At 37.0% G+C, this 8,180-nt stretch overlaps 1 long non-coding RNA gene across 1 annotated transcript; it reads right to left on the bottom strand.

Moving 5' to 3' along the window:
• Positions 1-1,660: 1,660 nt before the first annotated feature.
• Positions 1,661-7,492, bottom strand: LOC308672560. The gene is made up of 4 exons (XR_014027450.1): positions 7,461-7,492; positions 7,303-7,373; positions 3,605-3,711; positions 1,661-1,781 (listed from the first exon to the last, which is right to left on the bottom strand). It is a non-coding gene; the product is annotated as an uncharacterized lncRNA (long non-coding RNA).
• Positions 7,493-8,180: the final 688 nt, after the last annotated feature.

Below are 8,180 nucleotides of genomic sequence, written 5' to 3'. Positions count from 1 at the left end.
CTATTTTTCTACTTGCATTTTTACGTGCTTTCGAACTGCTAGGTTGGCAGAAGCTTCTATAATTACCCTGTTTTTAATCTTCCCAGCAGACTTTGTGTGTGTGTGTGTGTGTGTGTGTGTGTGTGTGTGTGTGTGTGTGTGAAAGAGAGAGAGATTAACACAGCACATAAGCATCATTGATATATTACAATATCTTAAACAACATAGAAATGAGCCATTTGATCTAGATCACGAGTTCTAATTCTGCCTTAACCATGAAAGCCATCTGGGTGACTTTGGGCCAGTTCCTCTCTCTCAGCCCAACCTACCTCACAGGTTGCTGTGGTGAGGAAAATAGGAGGAGGAAAGGAAGTCCTCAACTTACAACAAATAATTAGTGATCATTCAAACTTATGATGCCCCTGAAAAAAGTGACTTATGACAATTTTTCACACTTACGACCATTGCAGCATCTCCATAGTTCCATGATTAAAATTCAGATACTTGGCAACTGACTCATATTTATGATGGTTGCAGCATCCCAGGGTCATGTGATCACTTCATGCCACTTTTTGACAAACAAAATGAATGGGGAAGCCAGAGTCACATTACAGCTGTGTTACTAATGTCACAACTGCAGTGCTATACTTAACAACTGTGACCAGAAAGGTCATAAAATAGGACAAATCTCACTTAATAAATGTCTCAGCAATAGAATTGTGGTCACAAATCGAGGACTACCTGTATTAGGTATGTTCGCTGCCTTGAGTTATTTGTAAAAACAATAAAGGCAAGATATAAATAGTAAAAAAAATATCTGGTATAGCCAGTTATCAATAGTAGCCATGAATTCACAGGCTTGACTAAAACAGCGATAAAGGACCAAAGCTTAAAACGTCTTCTGCTATCATAAAGAAATTCACTTCTGCGTACACCCAACCGCCCATGGGGAAGCCTAAAGTTGGCCCTTTGTAACTACTCTGCAGCAAACCGGCATTAAATAATATCAGAAATGCCGATAATTTCTACGTAATTCTGATATGACATTGAAAAAGGTTGCTCCTTAATTGGTCTTAAGTCAGTTGTAATATTTTTAGGCTCTGGCTGGCTTGCTTTTTTGAAAATGTGAGGTTGTCTGCCAGAGAAATATCTTCTCCGCATCTTGGATAATTTCAACATATGTATCTTGGACCATTACCATTTTGGAACATTCAAATCCGGCAAGTGTTAAACCCTCACTGTTCTGTTTGTTTGTGTTTTATTTTGCACATAAATATGTTTCACCATATTATAACTTGGCAAAACGATGCTTTGTGTGTGTGCGTGTGTGTGTGTGAAGTCAAAAGACTGACGATACAATACGTAGCTCTTTCTGGTGCCAGGCAAGATTTGAAAAGCAGAGCCTTGTCCATTAACATCAAAGAGGTCATCTTGTGGGGTGGGGGGGGGGAGGTTAGTGTTACATATCTTTTATTGAATGTCCTCATTTTTTCCCCCAAAGTATAATGTAACGAGAAAGATAATCATGCTTCTTTACAGAGGAAAAATAGGAGCTGACCTATCTTATCGTCATTCAATCTCAAGTGATGTTTGTCATCTTCTAAGCGTTCCTTTCACGAAAAAATCCGAGGGTGCCGTTTTCGAGATGATCTCCATTTTATTAAGTTATGCGTCTCTCAGCAAAAAAAAGGGGTGGGTGGGTGGAGGGAATCTGATTTGAATTGTTGGTAGTACCTGACTCTTAAATGGGAAACACAAAAGGATGCGGAATGATCCTTCTCCACTTCAGGGTGACACCGCCCCTATATATTTCAAAATATGAAAAACGGAAACTGAACTTGTGCATTAGCTGGCTCTACTATATAATGAATTCAATCAACTGGATGTCATGCAAAATAATATAATAATAAGCATTCCTTCCTCCCTCAACATATAAACAGTCACACATATTCTTGTTTGCATTCTTGCTTTTACCAAACATTTTTTTCCCCCATTGTTTAACCCAGTACCTCACACCAGGGAGATGCTAAAGAAAGGAAGGAAGAGGATCTGGCTTAAAATATCACTCTAAAGCAAACAATTATTTGATATTGGCTTAATTTATTGCAAGAACGGCATACTGTGGGTCACACATAATATTCAATATTATGTGTTAAATAGGCAACCACTAGATGCTGTCCTTTACTTGTTCTCTTAAAAGTGGGATGGGGACAAGAAAGATGGAAGAGAGAACAAGAACAATAGAGAACAGGAACCTGGTGGCAACAATGAGATAGATAAGCATCTTTTTAAAAAAAAAAAAACTTATTTGGAAACTGTTGGTAAGCCACATGTACAAGAGTCTTAATTACATCTGTTGGTGGGTTAGAAGAAAAGATTCCAATAGACATCGGAAAGCTCAAAAAGTATGTTCTACATTCTCTTTATGTAGGGCCTGTTTCAGCTACAGCCCTCTTGTGTTTCTGATTTTCATACCATCAATGCAGACTGGCTCTCATTAATGTCTTCTCTTCTCTACTAAATGCACTTCTGGCCAAATACCAAGCTGGCTTGCTCTCATTCTTTCCCAATAAAATTTCAGCATGATCTTTTTCTACCTACACTTTGAGGAAGGAAGGAAGGAAGGAAGGAAGGAAGGAAGGAAGGAAGGAAGGAAGGAAGGAAGGAAGGAAGGAAGGAAGGAAGGAAGGAAGGCACATTCCATATATTCTAGAGCAGAATTAGATGTGCAGGGCGTATTGACTCAGGGATCTTCAAGTCTTTCACTAATAAGTTGTAGTTAAAGGAGTCCATGATATAATTTGCTTTCCTCCACTCTTTGCCATGATTCTTTGGCCACTGAAGTCCTGAAGAACTGCAGTGACATATGCCATAAGCTAGTGTGCTTCAGCTCCGTGTATTGCATGAACCCAGATCATTGTGGTTTATTTAATAAAGCACAGCTAAGCATGGTCAGCATGACACGATGGGTGAACTCAGACTTTTTCTTCATATCTTTCTATCTTCATATCTGGTCAAGAATTGACCAATTCTCAATCACAGGAGAACAGGTAGCAAGCTTTTCGAACAGAATTATTCTCATTTCCATTGATCGGTCTAACAGAATCTCGCAGCCCAGCCTAGGCAATATCTAGGAGAGCTTGCCAAAATCTGGACACACTCCAGGGATGTGGACTTCAGGCCCCAGAATTCCGCAGCCAGCATGATTACTGCCGAAAGTCCAGCATTAAGTCCACTTATTGTGGGATATCCAGGTGGAGGCAAGCTGGGAGAGAGGTAGAGAATCCTTTACAAAAATCCAAACTCTCTCTTAACTAATGGAAAAGAGATGTATGATTGGTTCCTGGCCTTTGTTTTAGGTTTAATGAGGAAGGATATTATTCTTGCTTCGTGTTCTGTCATCTATTTGCAAATGACTCTGAAGCTGAAGCTTTTTCTTTCCCTAAGATGCATCTAATAACCACACTGTACATTAAAATACTGTAGTTGCATTTGCCACGATAAAATTCACATGCAAGGAACACAGTTTTGTCTCCTCGTTTCCATACGATATCATCCTGCCCATAACCTTAAAATTGAAATGCCATGTCATATTTTCTGCCTCCAGTAGCAAGTGTTATCTTACCTTACATTCTATTATATCATTGTATTTTCTCCATCCTGCTTGATAAGCTGTCAATATTGTTTTGGCAGGAGAAATTTCCATCTTCTGCATCAGATGATCTCTCTGACCTTTAAGCAAGTTGCCGGTGAGATAATTTACTTGCGTTATTGTGACAAAATAATATCTTTTTTCCAGGGGGGAAGTCACGTGACTCGCGATCATTACACGATTCCCCAAGAACGATTAAAAATTTGCACTTTTTCCTCTCTCTCTCTCCTTTTTTCAAAGGGGGTGGAAGGGAAGAGGGCGAGCAAGCACGGAGGGAATTAGCACATTTCTTATCAACAGACTTCGGGAGAAAGAAAGGGAGAAAATGAGAAAGATTGCCCTTCCTTAGGAAATTATTTAGGGCAATAGATCATATGGTGGCCTACTTTTCCTCTTAAAAATAAAAACAAATGCTAAATCTATTTATTTGTTGTTTTTCGCTGCTCAGCCTTTTGTAGCTAATGTTTTAATACAATTTTTGAATGTCTTGTATTAGCAGAAGGATGTAATCACAAATATCAAGCTTTCTGGCATCCTTTGCCTCTCTGCACATAACAAAAATGTCAAACAGATTTTAATGAAAGGCAGCATGCTTGTGGGATATTCACAGTCTGACATGGAATTCTAATTTTCAGATGTCTTAGGCTTACTGTTTTAATGCACAAATAATTGCAACTTGGAATATTTTGTTTTATAAAGGAGACAGCTAATGAATCCAAAAAGCAAAATTTATCACATTTCTGAGTTGCTGCCACAAAGCTTTGTTCTAAATCATGCCCAAATTTCTTAGGAGTTTGGCTTGTAAATTAAGCTGGCAACCACTTCTCTCTATTTGCAGATCAGTCGACGTCTCCTACATAGAAAATCTAGAATATACAGTAAATATCCTGGATTATGTATACCACAGATTTGAAGCAAAGATTTTCTTCATCATGTGAAAGACATATTCTGCTTGAGAATAGGCTGTGTTATGTCATTTATTAGACTGAGCCTGAAATTAAACCCCCATCTGTTCTTTGGTGCAGAATAGGTCTCCGGAAAAAAATATTTTTTAATTGATTACTCTTGGACAGCATGAGAAATACTATAGAAACCTCAAACTTCATCATAGAGTGAGGTCTTTTTTCAATAACAATTTTATCAAACATTATAACTGAAAAGATTAAAATCTAGTAAACTAAGCTAAACTAAAAGGAAATGACTTCCACCTTCATCAAAACAAGTATAAGCCAATTTTAGTAATGTATCACCTTTTCTTAAAATGCAACAAATGATCTCTTTTTCCCCATATTCCATCTCTTATCTATAAACACATTTTTAAAGCCTCATTGATTCAGTCCTGATCAGCAAAGTCCAATAAGGGTTATGAGACATAACAGCATATCTATTTTAACCTTGATAAAATAAACCAACTTTATATTTTATCCCTTTATTTTTAACCATCTTGATCTTTAATTTCTTCTTTAATTTAATTCCCTAGAACCTTATTTCTTTTTATTTTTTATGTCTGTTCTCATAAAGACCTTCAAAGCTTTAACAGATCATTTTGTAACTCTGACATAGAAAAATTATGCAGGTCACTCTTCTAATTTATTTATTTATTTATTTTTATTTTAATTTTAATCCCATTTATATCCCACCCTTCTCCGAAGACTCAGGGCGGCTTACAAGTTTAGCAGTAGCCTTCATTCTATGTATATGCCTGCTTATTAGGGCTTTCACACACACCCCCAAGCGGCATTATTACAAAGTCAGCTTAATTGCCCCCAACAATCTGGGTCCTCATTTTACCTACCTCGGAAGGATGGAAGGCTGAGTCAACCTTGAGCCTGGTGGGATGCTAACCTGCACTTGTTCCTCTTCTAGAACATCTTTTAAATGCAATCTACTGAATAGATGGATGTCAGACACTCTTATAATTTTATTCTGGGTCCATTGTTCACAAATATCTTTCAACATATCCAATTGTTAAAGTATTCTTCTCAGTTCTGTATTAAGTCAAACTTCAATGTTCTTCTCCTTTAATTTTAATTCTTATTCCTTCTTCTGGTTCTTTCTAATGTCTAATTCTTTTTCTCTCTAGTGCCTAATCCCACTTTTTTCTTTTTAAAATTCAAAACAATAATATTTTTCCATGAGGAGTCTGATAATGAATTTCAAAATCTTATTACATATTTATTATTATTTATTGATGAAGTTTATTTGCCACCCATCTCGTATCCAACAACTGTACAAATCTATTTGAATCCTTAGTCCATTTATAACTTTCCAAAATAAACATTCTTACCATCCTTTTTATGTTTATTCAAAAGAATTTTTTTTAATATATATCCTTAAAGTTGCGTTTAAAACTTCTTTTGTTAAGAATTGAAGGAAACACACCTGGCATTATAAAACTTGTTGCTCAAAAGATTTTTAATACTTGAACAGTTGAATAGCAATTAAGAAGCAATTTGATTGAATTTGATTAAGAAAAGCTCAGAAAACCTTGTACCCATATAGACTACATTATGGCTGTGAACCTGATTGAAATACTTTAGTTCCCAGTATCTCAACTCACAAGTTCCTACAGGCTACTTGCCCTTGTCTGGAATACAAGTGGGCGATCTCACAATCTCTCCTTTTTTGGAGAGAGTTTGCCAGCTAGAATTCACTATCTACCACAAAGTCAACCTTGCTTGTCAGGAACCTCTAGTTCACCATAAATCCTTACCAGAGGTCCATCATGCCATGGACTCTTGAAGAGCATAGTAGCTGATAGCTTCCCACTAACAATCTTTTGGAGTCAAGATAAGCAACATAGAGTCATTCAGAAGTGAAGTGTACACAATGAGAGTTTTAAAGAGGAGTTAACCTTCACTTAGGCAAAAACCTCCATCTCTTCCCACAGATTGTTTTTCAAATGGCCTGAGTCTTCATTGCCAATTTTGGCTTTAGCAAGTAAGGCTAAACCAGACGAAGAACCCACTTTGGATCAAGCTATTCATTTATTGGTGGTCTCCAAAATACGTTGTAAAAAATAGTCAGATTCACTGAATGTATAGCACTGCTTGTACAATTCTTTTAGTCTTGGCCACTGGATCTTCTTTATACAAAGGCTAAATTACTTTGGCGATCCCTTCCTATGAAATCAAATTGCCTGCAAATTTTCAAGCTGCCTTGTGCTCTAATAAAGATCAAAGCTGAAATTTCTGAACATCCACCCAATTTCCATCTGAACAGCTAGAATCAAAACTTCTACATGCAATATATAATATGATTCTGAAGCAGGTCAGCGGTTTGAATTTTCAGCAGAATGCATGTATAGAGCTTCACAAATAGCCACAAAGAACATGGATCAATGTGATGCCCTATTGACAAAACATCCACTCGAATGCATATATTTTGTGCATTTTTATTGTGATCATGCATGTTGATTCATAGCTGGCTTGTCAATAAAAAAATGGTACAAAGTCTTTAAGCTATAAATGTCACCAAAAATTATTACAACAATAACCATTTTATGTGGGCAGGGATCTTCCGAGGTAGGTTGCAGAACTATAAAAAAGAAAAGGAAAAATTCTGGGGACCGGTATCCCATACCCAAAGAGTAAGCCAGCCACTGATTTATGTTAAAAGCACATAATAATGTGCAACATATTTAAATGCAGTAGAATTATGAATAAGAATACCTGGTGCATTGTATTTTCTGTATGAATATATAGGCATTGTTAGTGTTCATCCCAAGCAATCTGGATTTGAGCTGATAATATAACAGGAAGCAATTATTCTGAGTACAACATAAGGAGACGTGTCAGCAAAGAGATTGTGTTATCATAGTACATTTTACCTGGTTCCGAGTTAACCCATTTTGGGGTTGCTCCAGTGCACTGAATCAAGTCAAATGCGGCTAACTAAGATAAATGCATGTCAAGTCACTTGTTCTGTGTAAACACAACCAGAATAAAGGCACTGCAAGAAAATGAGAAAGAGGTTAAAATCAGATAAGGGTTCCTGAGGGTCAAAAATGCAAAGATATCACATTTCAGCCTTTATTTTGAGTTTCATTTTTTTGTTGTTGTTGCTGAGAAGACCAGGAAACTCTGATTTCAACTAAACCATAAATATCATGGAATTTGGGAGCATTCAGCTAAAGGATGCTAGATTCCTGGTTATGAGCGGTTAAATGACTGTGGTTGCTAAATGATGTGGGATGGAGTTGATAGACAAGCCTATCATGGCTCTCATAAGCACTCCATTCAATCCAATTTATTTTCCATTGAACATGGGTTCCTTCCTCTTTCTTGTTCTCCGATTGGCATGTGGAAGACCAAATTGATTCAAAGGCGCTTTTTCCAAAAGGCAACTGGATTTTCTTGGTGTTTTTTTTCCCCTTGGAAACCTTTTGCTTCTGATTGTTTCTTCAGTTCCCGCTGAATGGTGTGGAACGGAAGGATTTATCCTAATAAATAAATTATCCTAAATCCTTCCATTCCCCACCATTTTGCCTTTTGGAAAAAGCACCTTTGGGACAACCTCACAAAGTTACGGTTGTGGAAAAAATAGGAGG

Source organism: Vipera berus, assembly GCF_964194415.1.
Source record: "Vipera berus genome assembly, chromosome: 10".
Lineage (NCBI taxonomy): Eukaryota > Metazoa > Chordata > Lepidosauria > Squamata > Viperidae > Vipera > Vipera berus.
The sequence above is the reverse complement of the archived record's forward strand: the minus strand, read 5'-3'. Positions and strand labels throughout refer to the sequence as shown.